The sequence below is a fragment of the Manis pentadactyla genome, chromosome 6 (assembly GCF_030020395.1).
Source record: "Manis pentadactyla isolate mManPen7 chromosome 6, mManPen7.hap1, whole genome shotgun sequence".
Classification (NCBI taxonomy): Eukaryota; Metazoa; Chordata; class Mammalia; order Pholidota; family Manidae; genus Manis; species Manis pentadactyla.
Window position 1 is genome coordinate 95,188,498 of NC_080024.1, and position 18,975 is coordinate 95,207,472.

The window sequence follows — 18,975 nt, forward strand, 5'->3', positions numbered from 1 at the left end:
TTTGTCTGAACAGAGGCAACCACAGTAGAAAAATGGATAGCGAAAATTTGGTAAATATATACAAAGGAAAACTGTCCAGCCATAGAAAAGAAGGAAATCCTGCCAGGTTGGACAACATGTATGAGCCTTGAGGACATTATGTTAAGTAAAAAAAGCCATTCACAGAAGGAAAAATATATGATTCCACTTATTAGAACAGTCAAACTCATCAAGGAAATGGTAGACTTTGCCAGAGAAAGGGGACAGGGAACTGGGGAGTTGCTATTCAATGGGTTTAAAGTTTCAGTTGTGCAAAATGGATAAATTCTAGAGATCTGCTGTACAACATTGTTCCTATAGTTAGCAATATGGCATTATACACTTATGTGTTCTTGCCACAATAAAAAAAAAAGTGTTCAAAATTATTGAATCAGTGGATACTTAGTCAAGTGGCATTAACACTATGGATAAATAGTGATATGCAGAACCATAACTTCATTGTATATTTTAGCTTAATAATTGTCAGAAGTAAGGTAGTAAACAAGATAACCTGTTTGACAGGATTATTATCAGTGCTATTTAATTTTTCAAAATAAAGCTTATGGCCAATTTTCTCTGGTTAATGTATCCTGTTTGGTTAGACAAGTTGTTGATCCCCTTTCACAATGTTTGTGCTATTCATTACATCAGTTTATAGCAAATACATATGTTTTACATAGTGATAATCAGTTTGATGTATCATATTAATCTGTCAACATTTTGAGTGATAAGAAATATTGCAGCTCTTGTGGCATGCTCATAAGACACTTATAAAATACATTTATAATATTGATGAAACCAAACTTGTTGCTTTAATTTCCTCTTTGCAAATTTCCTGATTGCATTCCTATTGAATGTAAATCAGAAGGTATGCATGGGAGCTGGGAAATCTGCACTTTAACAAACACCCCAAGCAATTCTGATGTATACATTATAACAACACCATTTCACAAATATTCCTAAATGTGGAGCCATTTTTATACACACAGACACACATATAGATAATAGTTACATAATATATATATATCAAATATATTAAATATATGCAAATATTCATATACATATATACTGGTGCTGTTGACTGTTAATAATTGAGAACTTAATGATTTAGCATATACAGCATGCATTGGCTAACTGTTAAAATTCTCTGTGCAGCACAATTATAGGGTTGGCTCAGTCTATGTTGCCAAAGTCAAAAGCAGGCTACAGTTAATTTTGTTTCACTGCCTGAAATTCAGGAACAAAATTACAATGTACAGTAGCCACTGTCAAGTTCCCAGTCCCTCAATGTGGAATCTGAAGTCGAAGGAACCATTTGTAGCTTTAATTAAAAAACTGTCTGTATTCACATTTGTCTTTTACATTCTATTATGAACTGAAAATACATGAGCAATGCATACTCATAAGAAAACGTCATTGTAACACCACCTGAAATAAGATGTTTCATTTTGATGACCATGTCCTTTATAAAAAGATGTAAGAACATTAAAGGACTTGAAGGGACTGCAGGGCCAGGAATAGACTTAAAGTTTTATTTTAATTATTTACAGAACATTTTATGTACCAATTGTGTAATTACTACAAGTAAAAAAAATGTTTTTATGACATTTAAGTGACTATATACAGTAATATTAATTTATTGACACTATCTTTAAATTGGCATTTATAGAAATATAATATAGTTTGGGCATCTCTATTATTTTCTTGAAAAGTACCAAATGACTTATTCATGTTATATTATATAACCAGGATTTTGACAGGTCTACCTAAACATTTACTGTAACACTAATTAAAAGGACAGTAAAACAATGAATTTCTTAGTTGCTGTTTTCTTCCCAAGGAAGAGGGTAATAAGTAAAGTGGCCCAGTGTCATTTCAGAAGAAAATGGAGAGAAGAGCAATTTTTGGATCCCATGCTATTATTAGACAAGCTACATTTGTTCTAGGAACTCAGAAACATATAAATAGATGTTGATAGATAAGAAACATACAAATCATTAACCAAGAATGTTTAATCTGAAAAGAGAAAGTGACTCTATGAACATAAATGGTGATACTATGATCTCTAGAGTACATGTGTTTGATTGATGTGGTTTCTAGAGTTCAATGGTAAAAAGAAAATGTACTACAAAACACTGCTTTCTAATTTCTTTTATTATAACTAGTAGTCAAATATTTTTAAGTTTAAAAACTTCATTTCTAATGGGATCACTTGTGTATCAACAGATACAATAATTGGAAAATTCATGACATTATAAAAAAATTCCACCTTCATAAGACTCAGATATGATGTATCACTATAGAATAGCAATTTCTAAAACATCAGTTTTTGAATTATCTAGCATCTTAAACCAGGATTCTGAAGGTTTCATTGTACCCAGGCATGAATTTTGCATGGGAAGAGTTAAAGTTATATGCCACTGAGTACTGGTGGCTTGAAAGTAGAGATAGAAGAAAGTAGAAGAAAATACAAAACGAACAAAAAACAAAATGGACATAGTTGACTGTGCGAATTTTGTCTTGAAGTTATGCACTGAGATGATAGAAACAGTTGGTACTTTTGTTCAAGCACAGCCAACTATTAACACGTTTTCAAAAAAATTTAGTATATTTTCAGCAGCAATCCACAATGTTGTCAACTTTTTCTTTTCCATACTTCTCTTGTCTGTATGATACCTTATTCCCTTAGATTTTCTCCTGCCTCTCTGAATATACTACCTTAGGCTCCTTTGCTGAATCATCTTCATAAGCCTGAGGAATGCTCAGATTCAGTCCTAGTCCCCTCCTGTCTTCTCATTCTATCCTGTCTCTATTTAACCAACATTACTGATGCCTACTGGTTCAATTACCATCAATGTGAACTACATATGTTATGCTTCTCAGAGCTTCTATATCATATAGTTATATCTGTCTTTTAGATGGCTTTAATAACATATCTCAAAGAAACTTCAAACTAAATATACCTAAAACAAATCTCAATATTCATAGCATTCCCACTCTAAACTTGAGTTCCCTTCAACGTTTTCCAACTCAGTATCTCTACTGCCTTTACCAAATTTTGCAAGTTAGAAAATGTTTTAGTTGTAAACATCATCTTATCACTACTCAATTAGAGTCCTTTTCATTACACCTCCTAAATATATCTCATCATTCTACTTCTTTTTCAATACCATCCTCATCTGAGCTACAATGATTTTTTAGCAATCATCTTTTAAGTGATCTTCCTACAGCTAACTGAGCCACACTTCAAATCAATATTTACACTTCAGTAATAATAATTTGAAAATCCAAACCTATTCATGCAATTGTTTTTGACAAAACACTTTAATAAATTCCCACTGTTCTGATCACATCCTTTACTTGGCCTCAAAGGCCCTTCCTAGCCTAGTGTTTACACATTTCTTTACTTAAGCAATCTCATCATTCTTCATTCAATTACTGATTCATAATCTATTTTACACTTCACTGATATTGACACATTCACATTTTTAAATAGCATGAATATGTTCTTTTGTAAAAATATTATACCTTAAAAGCACATTCTAAAAACTCTTTAATTCTTATAAGACCATAGTCTCTAAAGAAACAGACCAAACTCACCCATATCATAGAATTTAATTTTTGCCATCAGATAACAAGCTACATAAAAGATCTATCTACAAAAACAAAGGCAAATTACTTCTACAACTATTAAACTAATTTGAAAGAAACCACTAAGTATGGTCTGGCATGCTAAGGAATACAATGCAGGTTACATTAGGAACAACTTTTATTCCTTAATACAAGTTTTGATAAAGTCATATTACTTTTCACTGAGTGATAAAGAAATACTAATGGAAAGTTCCATCTTTCAAAGAAACAATTGATTTAATATCAGTATCCCAATCTTCAAAAATATCCCTCAGCTCTAACAATTGCCCCTTATAATTTCCCTGTAAGTTATTTTAAATACCTCAAGTTTTAAAGGTCCACTTAGATGTTTACCTCAGTCAATGGCAACAATGCTAGATTAAAGGAAACTATCTACTTACTATACTGTAGGGGGCTCAGAACCTTCTATTTCTAAGTAATCATACTTTTCTTCCATTTGGAAATCAGTAAATATGAGTGAAATTGTGTCCCCAGGCTCTGCTACAATGGTCCAAGTGCAGTCAGCATTGTTATGATGCTCATTAGGAAAACCAGGGCCTGACATGATGCCCTTGGATCCTCTCATTGTTCCTCCACATGCATCTTCAGCTGTTAAAACAAGGACGAGATGTTTGGTTGTAAGTCATTCATAGAAATGCAATTAAAGCAACTTAACATTTTTGGATAAAAATAGTCCAAATGTTGTGATACCAAGTGCATATCATACTAACTAGAGATTAAATAAGTCTATGAAAAAGTTTTAGGCACACATGTAAATACAAACGATACTGTGGCAATTTTATATCCATTGGTTGAGACAGCAATGTAAATAGTAATCTCTACTCCAATGAGACTCAGGATAATAGAACCAAGATTTCCTTTACATTGATTAGGTGATGAAGTGAGTAATACAAAGGAAACACAAGACTTAAGGTCTGTGATGGGAAAATCTTCAACCACTTTGTGCATACTATGGTAGGCCTGAACTTTGTTTTTATTTTTTAATGTAGGTATGTACAAAATAAACAGTTGAAGAGAGAATATGATGCAGTTTTAATTAGTGGTATGTTTCACAAGCTATGGAAAATGTTTGTGGAAATGTAATTTAAAAACACATCACATATCCATGAAATATTAAGTACAGAAAAATAATATAGTAACTAATATATTTTTGGTAATATATTCCCTGTGACTCAGTGTAAATGTATTTTCTTAAATATTTATATGATATATATGTATACAGTATTATAAATAAAATTTCTACCAACTTCACATCTGAACCTATGGTTCTCAGTTTTTCAAATAGATATCATAGATTCTCCATGAGTCTACTTTTGGCCAATGGTGTGCACTAACAGAGGAGTTACATGGCTCGCTGTGTTTAGTGTGAAAATATAAGATAAAGCTCCTTGTTTTTGAAAGAAACTGAGGCTATAAAATTTGACTTGTTGTAACACCCAATTTGTAGGCCACATAGGTTAATAGGCTACTTGAGCCACTCAGGGCATTTCTTCAATTGAAGTTAAATGTTTAAGGAAGAATCTGGTCCTATAATAACCAGTTATTTTCTGGCTGACACTCTGTGACCTCACTGAGCAGATAAGAGCAGTGCCCTCTCTGACCCTAAGGCGGGCTGAGGACAGCAGAACGCTCTGGAGCTGGGGACAGCTTCATCACTGAAATAATAATCACAAGTGACATTAGCTGATTTCTGCCCCACTCTTTGGCCACTTAGCTCCATAATTAATAGACTGGTAAACATATTACTCTTAAAAATATTTAACTTTCATTATGTTACTGTAAATGATAGCTATTTATTTAGCATGCCTTCTCTACTTTTTTAAGTTTGTTGAGTAATTAGAATGAACTAGTGGTTCTGTCTAGACTACAAGGCAATATTGCTACAGTTTTCTTGCCAGAACACACGTTTTCCCTCAATACTTTAACCTTAACCTCTGGAAAACATGTAGTGCTGCCTCCTGTCCCCAATTTTGAATTACTTCTAGTCTTTGTCCTCTCAGTGCCAACACCAAGATGGAGTGCTGCTTTGGAAATGCAGTGCTGCGATATCATATGCTCGTACGGTAACTGGTACACAACCTATTCAGACCAGCTCTGTGAGATATTTATTTCTCTGTCTCTAAATAAAATCTCAGGCAGACACATGCCATTTCAATTCACATTCAAAGAAAAAAAGTCTTCCATTTTTTTATTTAAAATTAATCTCAATTCATTAATTAATATGTCCAGTCCTGGGTACACACACACACATGCACAAATGACTTCATTTGGGTTAAGGTTCTTTGCTCTCTGTAGCTTGGGCTTGGGGCAGATGGAGCAGAGGTGAGGCAGAGGAGTGGGCTCCTCCCTGATTTCCCTCCTAGGGTGTCTGTGTTTCTACCCCTACTCACTGAGCTCTCTGTGATTCCTTCAGGAGCTGAAAGTAGCAGGAATCAGGGACATGAATCCTCTCATTTGCATGGTACTGATTTGTTACTGGGTTCCAAGGGCACTGGTAGACGATTTAAGATGGTTGTTTTGATCGTGAGCCTTTTCTTGGGATCCTCAGGGGTGGCCCAATCAAGTTCCCTTGCTGCAGATGGGTGAATGTGTCTCTCCAGCTGGCTGTTTTACATTTCTCCCTCATGTTGTGGCTACAGAATGTATACTTCATCATGTCCCCTGATTCTTCCAGGTGGGTTTCTTGGGCAGGATCTAAGTCAATTCCAGGCCAGAAATCCCTCACAAAAATCCTGTATTTGGTTAAATGAAAATATGTCCCATTTATTCATTCTCTGTAGAAGTGTAGTTTCTTCCCAAGTGCAATTCTCTGGGTTTGCAATCGCCATTTAAATATTTCACCCATGGTTTTAATAATAATAATATACTATTTGCCCAACTCCAGGGCATACAAATCAATTTCTATGCTTGGTCTTCTTGAAGTTTCTCAATCTCCATTCACAGAGAAGAAAAATTATCCCAAACTCTGGACACATTACATGGAGAGCAACTCATAGAATACCTCATTCCAGGGAAAGTTTAATTTACACAAAAATAACTTCAACCCAAAAGTATGACTGAGTTGCACTTGAGAACAAGGATAGGAACTCAGATCTTCCAGCATTCAAACCAATGTTCTTGCCTGTTCTTCTATCAAGTTCTTTGTTCAGTAATCCTGTTTGATTGCCTTATTAATAGAATGACTATCATAGAATATGTATCTGACAAAACTGTGAATAGGTAAAGTTTGCTTTTAGTACTTGTTAGATATACAACATTTTGGCTAAGGGCTCTACCTGAATGCTAGAACCTCTTTATTGTGATTTGGCCTGGATATAATAATTATTATTTTCCAAAAGACACATTTTCTATAAAAATAGACTCATTTGGCAGAATATACTACCTAAGCCAATTTTTTATTTTACAGCAGTTAGAACAAGTGAAAGACAGTATTAAACACACCATGACTCTTAATCAGCATTGTGCTCTCTCTACTAAGTGACATTGCCTGGTCTCTGGTCAAAGTGAGTTGGTACAAATCCTGTCAATAATGGAACCTTTGTTCCTTCAGCAGCACTCTGTTTGGGCCACCAGGCTTGCCAGTGTGATTAGCACCATCTGAAACATTTTTGTTCAACAATTCAGAAAAAGGAGAGGGTTCACAGAAGGTTATTCAATGAAACCATTTCTTAATAGATTCAAGATACACATGGGGATCATATTGGTTACCTGTACAAACCTTCTACGAATTTTCAAGTTTATTCATTTGGCCATCTGTTTAAAAAGTACTCATCAAGATGTACTAAGTAGCAGAGGAACTGAGTTAGTCCTCAGGCTACCTTATAGTGATGACCAATGGTGAGCATAATCTCTGCCCTCAGTGAGCATCCTGCCTAGTGGAGAGTAAAGCTCTAAACAAACGATAAAATAAACATAAAACTACATTTCTGTCAGGTACCATAAAGAAGGAACATTTAATACTATTATCGTATGTGTGGGGCTTTGCACTGGTTACAGGATTCAGAAACAAGAATTATCTGAGGAAGGGACACCACATTAGAAACCTGAGAGAACAGTGAGCATTCAGCTAGAAGCGAGGGAGAATTAGAAGTATTCTGAGCAGGCACATGACACTTTCAGCAGAGGAAACAGGCACTCTCCAAACTGAAAGTCTGTGTGCCACTGCCCAGAGTGAGGGGACATGTGGTACAAATGGGGTTGGGCGGGCAGCAGGGGACAGGCCTTGAAAGACCTTTCTGACAAGGCCATGAAGTTCATTTACAGCAATGGAATGGAAGGCTTTCAGCAAAGATAACAGGACTAGATTTGGGTTTTGAAAATATTATCTGGCTGATTTGTGAAGATGAGAGAGGAATACAGATTAGGGGTCTGAATCAAGAGTGCAGGCAAATTTCTGCATGCTTGATTGCTTTCTAAAATAAAATACCTTTTTTTTGCCAGTGTTTTAGCATATTTTATCCCAATATCTTCAAAAGATTGCTTTGGTCTTTGTAGACACTTCAGAATAAATAGCATCATAACAAAATTAATTAGATACCCCTATTAGGCCAATTTTTAAAAACTATTTTTTTTTACCTAAATAGTAAAGCAATGTGATTAAATAGCTTAGACTTGAAGTTAATTAGAAGTTATGATGGCTTCAAATATAGTTATTTAACATATCAGGAATATAGTGGATAATAAAAAGATTGGTGGTTTCTCTTATTCTAAGAAAAATATTTAAGCTATTTTAATTTTTTAATATATGAAGCTTACAGAGTTGGTCTGTTGTAAAACACAGAGAAAACAACCAGTTCAGCTAACAGAATTAATGAGGGTGAAAGGTCTTTTAATAGTAACAATTTTTTTTTAATCCTTTTGACTTGAGACTTTAGTCTATTATGGGGAAAATACAATCAAAATCCCTCTTAAATTCTTAATGTGCTCAAATCTATTGATAAAAACTATAGCTGTTAAATTTTAAATGTTTTGAAATGTAATTTTAATTGTTTACAATGTTATAAATCTATGTAACTTCTATCTCCACACTTTAAAGTAACTGAATTTATGTAAACTTGGTAGTTTCCTTAATCTCTTACACAAACAGGAGGAAGAAAAGTCATAAAATAAAATGAAAATTAATTGTATTTAAGTGCAAAGATTAAGAAAATGTTTGATACTTTTTCCACAAATGTATTTTTCCTAGTATTAAATTTTAATTACTTTAAATTTCTGTATCACTTTTTTAGATAATGAAAATACATCAACTTGTTTTGGCTTTGGGTACGAGATCATACATTCCATTTAAGACATTGTAAATTGGAACTGCCCCCAAACATGACAAAACACAAAAAAGCTTCAAAAACCATCTAAAAGTTTTCTGTAACACACCTTTTCAGATCCTGATCTCATACCGTGCTCTGCCCTGCTATCAATTTCTTCTGAAATAGCTTAGGAATGGGGGGCAGGGGTGATAAGAAACAGGCTTGTTTATCACAAAAGAGAAATGAATTGTAAATTGTGGAAGATGTGCACACTCGGTCAATTCCAAATGCTAAGCATTCAGTCTAATCTCAGACTTTATCAAGGGATATTTTTCTACAAATCTCCCTTAACATAAACCTTTCATAAGCACTCCAATAAAACTGACATTTATGTATGGATTATTCCTTTGCAGACAGGCATCACTGGTGTCAACCTCTTAATTAGACAAACTATTTAAATATTATAATCATTAATTATCCATTATGTGACATGTACAGAGCAGCAGTTCCATTTGTATAGCTGTCTTTGTTTTTGTTAACTCAGCCTTATGGAGCTTTGTATTTAAGGAGAAACTCTTTTATCATAAAGAAAATTGAGCCACTGAGTAGTTAAACTGTACATCTTCTAGACTGCTATATTTATTTTGTTTTTGTCAAGGCACAACAAATAATGCCATTTCAAGTTTAAAAAAAAGATAAATGGATTTTTTGGTGATAATGAAGACAGTTGAAGGGTCCTCATCATTTCCATTTCTTACTCCAGCTCCTTTCATACTAAAACAGATTAAATTAAATTCATCTGAGAAATAGATTTATAACAACTTGAAGAATAACATTCATCATTCATCCAGATGAACACCTCATGTTAAGGGGAAAAAAGCTAAGTATAATGACATCTCTTCATTGAAAGTTTATTGATGAATACTCAAATATGCTTTTGAGCAAATATCCCACCTTAATTTATACTTACTTTTCTAAGACACATGTGTAGAAAATGACAGAGTAAGTTAATGCATCTAGAAAAATAATTAATAAACATGTGGATTGTTTGGTTCATTCTTTTTTTCACATTCAGTTTAAAATACTTCTCAGAATCTCCAAATAAGAAAAACAAATTAATCTGAAAGTTTCAATTATTTAAAGATTAAATGAAAAAAATCTTTAAACCAAGAAGGAGCCATAGCAGAGCAACAGAGAGTGAATTAATGCTATTTTCTTCAAAAAAAATTAAATGAGTAAAAATATAACTTTTTATCAAACACTGGACCAGAGCCATACAGAACTGTGATCACAGAAAGGAGAAGAACAAAAGAGAGGAGCATGACTGCCTTGCTTTCCATCTAGAAACACATTCAGGACCATAGACTAGGGAGGGAGATTGTATGCAGAACACGGTGCTCCAACCAAGCACAGCAGACAGTGTTCAGGGAGCATGAGGTGCCTGTAAACTGTGAGACAGACTTCCAGAGGAGAGGGACCTCTGCAGAAAAATAATTCATAAAATCTGCACAGTGACCCCTGGGCATTTGCTATACACTAACAAATGCATGCAAAGGGTAGAATTCCATGAAGTCTGACAGAGAGAGACCAGGGATCTGCATGCTGAATGATTCCAAGAGAGCACACAGGGCTGGGTATTTTTCAACTTCCTCCAGCTAGGGTACAGAGTTCGCTTTAAAGAGAGTATTCATTCGAAAAACTTCAGTCGATATGCTTCAGTAGAGGGGCTAAACTATCCCTGAGTAAAGTCACTCTAGAACTGCCCTAGCAAACTTAAAAATAAACTTCAAAAGATAACAAGCTGAACCAAATGTAACTTCCCTATGAAGCAGAAGAAAGCCCAACATTCTTTAAGGGAAGATACCTAAATCCAGACAACTCAAAAAATTAAAATTCACAATGTTTAACACCCAGTAAAAATTCTTGATTAGTCACATCAGGAAGCAAAAAAATAGGACCCATTATCACGAGAAATACCATTCAATAGAAACAGAACAAAAATGATGGGATTAGCAGACAAGGACTTTCTAGCAGACATTTTAACTCTGTTCTACTACTTAAAGCAAGGGTTGACAAACTACAGACTATACCTGGCTTGTACCCTGTTTTGATATTTCCTGAAAGTTAAGAATGATTTTTATAATTTTATAGGATTATAAAAAAATTAAAAAATGAAAAATGAAAAACAAACCAGTATCATGATAGAGACCACATGTGCCATGCAAAATCTAAAATATTTACTATACCACCCTTTACAGAAAAAGTAAAACCAGTCAACATGGTGAGGAAAAGAAGGGGCAATATAAAGTATAACCAAATGAAACCTTAAGAGATGAAAAATACATGATTAGAAATAAAAGTAGTTGCTCAATGGGCATTACAGATTAGATATTATAGAATAAAACAGTGAACTATCAATCAATGAAAATGGATAAACTACCACTACATGAAAAAAAAAGATGAATCTAACAAAGAATAAGACTGTTGAAGAGTATATATTGTAAGATATTCCATTTTATAACCTTGAAAATAGGTAATAATAATCTGTGGTGCAAGAAATCAGAAGGGTTTTTAAGCAGGGCAGATAGTGACAAAGAGGGAATATTTGATTTCTGACTTTCTGGCCATATTCTGTTCTTGATCTGGACGACAAGGCTGCATTCTGTGTGTGAAAATTCTTCAAGCTGTACACTTAGGTTGTGACTTTTCTGTACATATTAAAAACATCATGAAATATAAAAATACCTCAAAAGCACACATTCTCCACCCAAGTCAGCAAATATATTACGTGGTGTCCCCTGCCTCTATGAAAGACTGGTCAGATCTGGTCCTCCTCTTCCTAAATTCCCTCAGACGGTATTGAGAAACTGAGCAGGATCCAGCCATTAAGTATTTGTAAAGGTCAATAGATTTCAAAGTAGCATGAATGCAAATATCCCAGAGAGACTGTTAAAACACTGCTGGGCCCAGAATCATTGATTCCTTAAGTTCAGGGAAGAGCCAAGGGATCTGCAGTTTGAGAATCATCGTTTCAGTACAGAAAGTAGCCACCAACTCAGATACTTATTCCTATTTTATGAAAGCCCTGTCCTTGTTTACACCTCGTTTTTAACCTGTCCCCCTCCTTGAGGCCCCACTCCACTTGGTGCTTTTCACTCCCAGAAGGCAAACTTCACTGCTACTCCATCCAAAAAGCTGAAAATGATCAGGGTATGATTTCCAAAGTCTTATACCTTTGTTTCAACATAGGAGAGCATTTAAACATACCTATAATTCATCCCCAACTCCAAGAGTCTTATTTAATTGAAAACAGTGGGATCAACACTAGGGTACTTTTTAAAGTCCCCTAGGTGATTCTAACGAATAACTAGAATCAAAAATCACAGGACTAACTCATACAAAACAGCTAAACCATTCACTTGGATGTGTGACCCCATCTTCCAGGTCTGTACCTGGAATCACTTATGCTGGTAAGTCTCTCTCTAATACTGTGCTAAAAATCGAAATACAAATAAAGCCAACACCCCCACCTACAAATAGCAAGACAGAGTATAGTTTTCTTAACTAACCATCATTTTCTAACAGAATATTTTTCCTATTCCCTTTCCAAATACCTCAGAAAATTGTCTTCATTTAATGTTTCTACTTATTTCCCTCTCAAATCATCCCTTAATTGACTGCAATCTTGTCTCTGTTCACACTTTGTACTGAAACACTTCTCCTAAGTTCACTATTGACTCCCTATAGAACACATACTTGCCCTGTATTTTTTTAATTGGGCCTCTCTGTGAATTTAACATTGTTATTTACTCATTTCTTTTGAGAATTTGCCTTTCTGGCTTCTACCGAAATACTTTGCTGATTACCCTTGTACCTAGCTATCCACTTCTTATCTACCTTTCTACTGCCTCCTAGTTCTCTACCAGTTACTTTAATAATCAATGCTTCCCAGGCTTCTACTGTTCTTTTAACAATATATACTCTCTCCCAATCTGATATTATCTGTTCTCTTTATTCCAACCTTCCTACAGGTATACTGATGATTCTGCAAACTGTGTCATAGCTCAATCCTCTTTACCATCCATACAACTGACTGAGGGGAATCATTACTATTAATCAAACATATTAACCAGTTTTGGCAGCAATTATCATTTCCAAATTCTTTGTTCATTTGATAACAATTGGTTGCATACATTTCAGTAGGAGGGGTTACTGATTCTCATTAAAGAGTGTGCTCTCAGAAACTGCAGGAGTTTGAAGCAGTGGCTGGGAATAAATAAAACAAAAGAAATAGTTATCATTTAGACATGAGGAACCTTTGCATCTAAAATTCTCACTGGAAATGCTGTGAGGCAGAAACAATATTATGTGTTTATTGCTCCATTTCCTTAGCAAGACTATGTATTACCCACACCTAGGAAGTTAGGATGGTGACGTGAAGCTAAGGGCTGTCCAATGGGAACTGGGCAAAAGTGACTTAAGTCATATCCAAGCCTAGTCCTTAAAAATGTCATTTGACATACTCTCAGCCTACGAATGACAAAGACCATAACTTCAGTCCCAAATTCTTCTCTTTTCCTTTTTATAACCTATTTTTTACAGGGAAGCTTAAAGTGTCTTTCAAAAACGGATATAAGATCATGTCATATACACTCTCCTGTTTGTAACATTTTAATAATTTCTTTGAATTTGGGTCAAGCTTTATGTCCTTACCATGACCTTATATGATCTTACTTTATAGACCTCTCAAGATAAACAAACAAACAAACACAGAGGGCCATAACTATAAAATCAAGATGGTTCACTGAATCTACAATAGATATCGCATGGGTGACAAATTAATATTTACTGAATTACACAATTGTGATGTCAAGATTTGTTTATTTTTATAATGTTTTTTTTTGGTATCATTAAGATACAATTACATGAGCCAACACTGTGGTTACTAGATTCCCCCCATTATCAACTCCCTACCACATACCCCATTACAGTCACTGCTATAGAGTCACTACTTGTCGTCTGTTGCAACACGTTCTTAGCTGTATGGACAATGGAAAGCCATTCCACTGGAACTCATTTTGTCAAGTTGATTTTTAAAAAAGATTTCCAGAAATAAGGAATCCAAAATTCAGATTTAAATCTAATATATTTTTGAGAGGTTTTCCCCATTCTACTTCATAGGCTAGATCACTAAACAGTCATTCATGTTTTCTGTTTATTTTTACAAATGTCATGCAGTGTTTTACCATATCAAATATTATGGAACTTAAAGCCAGTATAAATTAAAATGGAAAATTTTTAATTTGAGTCAGTCACCTTATTTTATGTAAGATAAAGCTCTTTTAAATGGCAAGAATTTAACCCTGTATGGTCAGAAACAGTGTCTGTCTTTCTCATCACTGTATTTTCAGTGCTTAGAAATACGCTTGGCACTTAATAGGTAGTTAAAATATCTATCTTAACTGATATTGAATAGAATGGCTTTGTAGGATATCACTGACTTTTATATGGACTTGGAATGATATTTCCCTTCTCCAATTGAAGCTCACTGACTCCTTACTTTTATTATTGCAGGTATAGGTACAAATCATTTTATTGAGAAAGAGAGAGACACTTCTAATTTTGTCTAACACTGTTCTTCTAGAAATGGTAACAGTCATTAAAATATGTGTATTTCTCAAATCTTTCCAGACAGACACTGAGTGATTTGAAAATAAGAATCCTGTTTATACAACTGTGATTATATATATATTTGTATTCATTTTGTGTCAGCCACTATGCTATCAACTTTATATATAAATATTTGTCTATTTTTTGCTATATTTATGGTTTATATTACTTATCTGTGCCCCATCATTTCTCACTGGGACCAAATTAATATTCTATCAATTTCAATTCCTCCTTCTTCTCTTGTCCCATTAAAACTTATCCTCTATGAGGAATTCAAGAGTATTTTTTAAGTGGAAATTAGATGATGCCACTCACATTTGTTTGTAATATTCTAATTGTTTTTCTTAAATTTGGAATAAAAGCAGTTTTCTTACCATGACCTTAAGTGGCCTTCCACAGACATCTCAGTGCACTCAAGCCACAGTGATTGTTTTTCATTTTCTTAACTTTGAAAAAGTTCCTTCCAATTTTAAGACCTTTGCTTTATTCCTTAGGCTGCTGTCTTTTCCTATTTCTTAGGCTAGTGTCTTCTTCCATGAGATCTTTCCAAAGCTGTCCATATTCAAACCTGTGAGGTTTTACTAATGTCTAATGACTATACCAGCTGAAAACAGTCTCTATCACATCATCTTGTTGTATTTTCTTCATTCAACTAATCATTATCCAGTAGTTTTTTCTTCTTTTCTCATTTACCTCTAGAATATCAATGTCATAAGATTTTGGCTACATTACAAAAACATTAATCACAGCATTATCCCAAGTACCCAGAAGAAGGCTGGCTTATGATAGTTACCTAAATAATATATTATCTGATTAAACATATTTTTTACTCTCCAATATGTCCATGAAGTTTCTTGAACAATTTAAGAGACATTATGATGTTAAGCTTAAAAGTGGTTGCTGTAGAATCACAGAGACCTGGCGACATATCGCACACTAATGAATTGTGAGACCATAAATCAATCTACTCAAAGTTTTTCTAAGCTAGTTCTTATTTGTAAAATCATTATTTTAGTAGTGCACATCGACTGACATGTTTCCAGCAGTCCCTCATGTACATATTTTCTATTTCTGCATCACTGTCCTAGAAGTTTTAGTTTTGTAGGTGAAGAGGAGGTTCCACCAAGGTGATGGCACAATCAGCTTGTTATTCCCTCTGCCACAGCAGCGGTAGAGAAGACACTCTCAGTCACACGTATTTCATTTCACTCTGGCCATCTCTATCAGTTAAATGACAGGGTCACTGCTTCTGTTTGTTTCTCATTTTCTTCTACAGAATAGAAAGTTAGGGAAAAGAAGCAGCAAATGCTTGTCCATGAAAAGCCCTGTGAAAAGGCAAATTATGAGAGTACCTGTAGTATAATTTGAAGAGTTCTACACATCCTGATTGTTTAAAAATAGGCTCTCTCTCAACTTACTCTTGAATTTACTATAGTTTAAATATTAGTTTGCTTTGGAACGTATTTCTAACCATTGAAATTCAGAAGAAAGATATTTAATGGAACATAAGCCAGATAATTTTGGTTTAATAATGAGTGATATTCACTGTCTACATGAAGTCACTATTTTAAGTGTTTATAGTAGATCAATTTAATCCTTATCATAACAATCCTTTAATAGAAAATTAATTCCTAATAATAACTCTATGCAGAAAACAGAAAATAAAAAATTATTTGTACCTTAAATGAGAGGAAACTGAGGTACAGAAAGGTGGGTAAACTACTCAAGATCTCAAATGAAGCCATGTAAGAGAACAGCTTTAATCACTATACACACTGAAGTTTGATATACAAAGCAAATAGGAAAAAGTCAAGAATAGAGTGCACCAAAAACAAAATAATGGAGACCACATGAGGAAACAGAAGATGCCCAAAGTAGGAAAGTAAACCAAACCAAAGACATAGGAAGAAAGGATTATCCCTTTCACTTTTTCTAGGAAGTCCCTCCTAACTAGGTCGAATCACACATGATCAAAATAAACAGTGTTTATGGGAAATTTCTACAATTTCTCATCTATATCTGAATAAGAATCAGTAGGAAAAATGGTTAAATATACAGTACAAACTTTCATATTGAGTAAACAGCTTGAACATAGAATGTACATTATATTTTCGATTTTTAAAAATAAATTATAATCACAAGATTACAATGATTTATGAAAATAAAACTATATAACTATCATTAAATAACAAGCTTTTTCTAATTTTTTTAAATATTTTATTTTAGTATCATTACTAAACAATTACATGAGCAAAACTGTGGCTACTAGATTCATCCCATTTTCAAGTCCCCACCACATACCCCATTACAGTCACCGTCCATCAGCACAGCAAGATGCCAGTCACTACTTGTCTTCTCTATGCCACACTCCCCTCTCTGCACCACCCCTCATCACGTGTGCCAATCACAATGCCCCTCACTCCCCCTCTACCTCCCCTACACCCACGCCCCAGTCCCTTTCCCTTTAGCAACTGTTAGTCCATTCTTGGGTTCTGTGAGTCTACTGCTCTTTTGTTCTTCAGTTTTTACTTTGTTCTTATGCTCCACAGATGAGTGAAATCATTTGGTACTTGTCTTTCTCTGCCTGGCTTATTTCACTGAGCATAATACCCTCTGGCTCCATCCATATTGTTGCAAATGGTTAGGATTTGTTTTCTTCTTATGGCTAAATAATACCCCATTGTGTATACGTACCACATCTTCTTTACCCATTCATCTACTGATGGACACTTAGGTTGCTTTCATTTCTTAGCTATTGTAAATAGTGCTGTGATAAACACAAGGGTCTAATTGTTTTTAAATTCACAATTATGATGCTAGCATAAAACAAAATGTAAAATATATGTGTGCAAACACTCATACACATACAAATACACCCATTCCTAAATGTCTAAGAAAATGAAATTGTAATGAATCCATGCACAACCTACTACAAGTACAATGATTTTTTTAAGTTGGATTATGCAATATGACATACAGAATGCTCTTGTGTAAATTCAGGATTATATTGGAGCAATGTTGAGAAAATTTATAACATTAAAATATTTTCACTTAATAATTGTAGGCTTCCTATGTGTATTAAGAAATTCATTCTTACAAAAATGAAATGAACTGGTGGAGCCAAGATGGTGGCATGAGGAGAGCAGCGGAAATCTCCTGCCAAAACCACATATATTTTTGAAAATACAACAAATACAATTCTCCCTAAAAGAGAGACCAGAAGACACAGGACAACAGCCAGAATACATCCACACCTACGAGAACCCAGCGCCTCACGAAGGCGGTAAGATACAAGCCGTGGCCCGGCAGAACCTGAGCGCTCCTCACCCCAGCTCCTGGGAGGAGGAGAGGAGTTGGAGCGGGGAGGGAGAGGGAGACCAGGACTGTTAAACACCCAGCCCTAGCCATCTGCACCAGAGCGCAGACACACAGTGCGTATGTGCGGTGCTGGAAACTAGGGAAACAGGACAGTAAGAAATGTGAGTGGGTCCCCACAGCCGGCACCCCAGGGACAAAGAAAAGCAAGAGCTTTTTGAAAGTCTTAAAGGGACAGGGACCCCACAGATGGACAGAAGCACCCCAGGACACTTAGCCCAGAAGCTGGGAATCCCGGAGAACTCTGGGCACCCTAACGCCCTGGGCAGCAGGGAGGAAGCCCCTCACGGAGATAAACAGCCTCCCGGCCATTTCCCCTTCGACATGGCTCCACCATATCGGAGCAGCAGCCCGAGCCAGGCCACGCCCACAGCAACTGCGGAGCTAAACTCCATAGCGGCCATGCAGGAATCAGAGGCCCCGTCTGTGCGCAACTGCCCAGCACAGGCCGCTAGAGGTCGCTGTTCTCCCAGAAGAGGAAGGCCACAAACCAACAAGAAGGGACGTCCTCCCAGCCGTCACTCGCCCCAGTTCCGCAAACTATCTCTATCGCCATGAAAAGGCAGAATCTAAGACAGACAAAAATCACAGAGAAAACAACTGAGAAGGAGATAAACCTAACCAATCTTCCTGAAAAAGAATTCAAAATAAAAATCATAAACATGCTGACGGAGATGCAGATAAACATACAAGGGCTAAGGGATGATATCCGGAGGGAGATTACAGAACTGAAACAATCTCTGGAAGCATTTATAAGCAGAATGGATAATATGCAAGAGGCCATTGATGGAATAGAAACCAGAGAACACGAACACATAGAAGCTGAGAGATAAAAGTATCTCCAGGAATGAAACAATATTAAGAGAACTGTGTGACTAATCCAAAAGGAACAATATCCACATTATAGGGGTACCAGAAGAAGAAGAGAGAGATAAAGGGAAAGAAAGTGTCTTTGAAGAAATAATTGCTGAGAACTTCCCTAAAGTGGGGGAGGAAATAGTTACTCAGACTACGGAAG

General features: G+C 35.3%; 1 long non-coding RNA gene across 1 annotated transcript in view; it reads right to left on the minus strand.

Moving 5' to 3' along the window:
- Positions 1-1,190: 1,190 nt before the first annotated feature.
- The window catches only part of LOC118912241 (uncharacterized), a 61,812-nt gene continuing 44,027 nt past the window's right edge, over positions 1,191-18,975 (minus strand). Inside the window, exon 4 of the long non-coding RNA XR_008998275.1 lies at positions 1,191-4,257. This is a non-coding gene — a long non-coding RNA (uncharacterized LOC118912241). The remainder of the gene's footprint in view (positions 4,258-18,975) is intronic.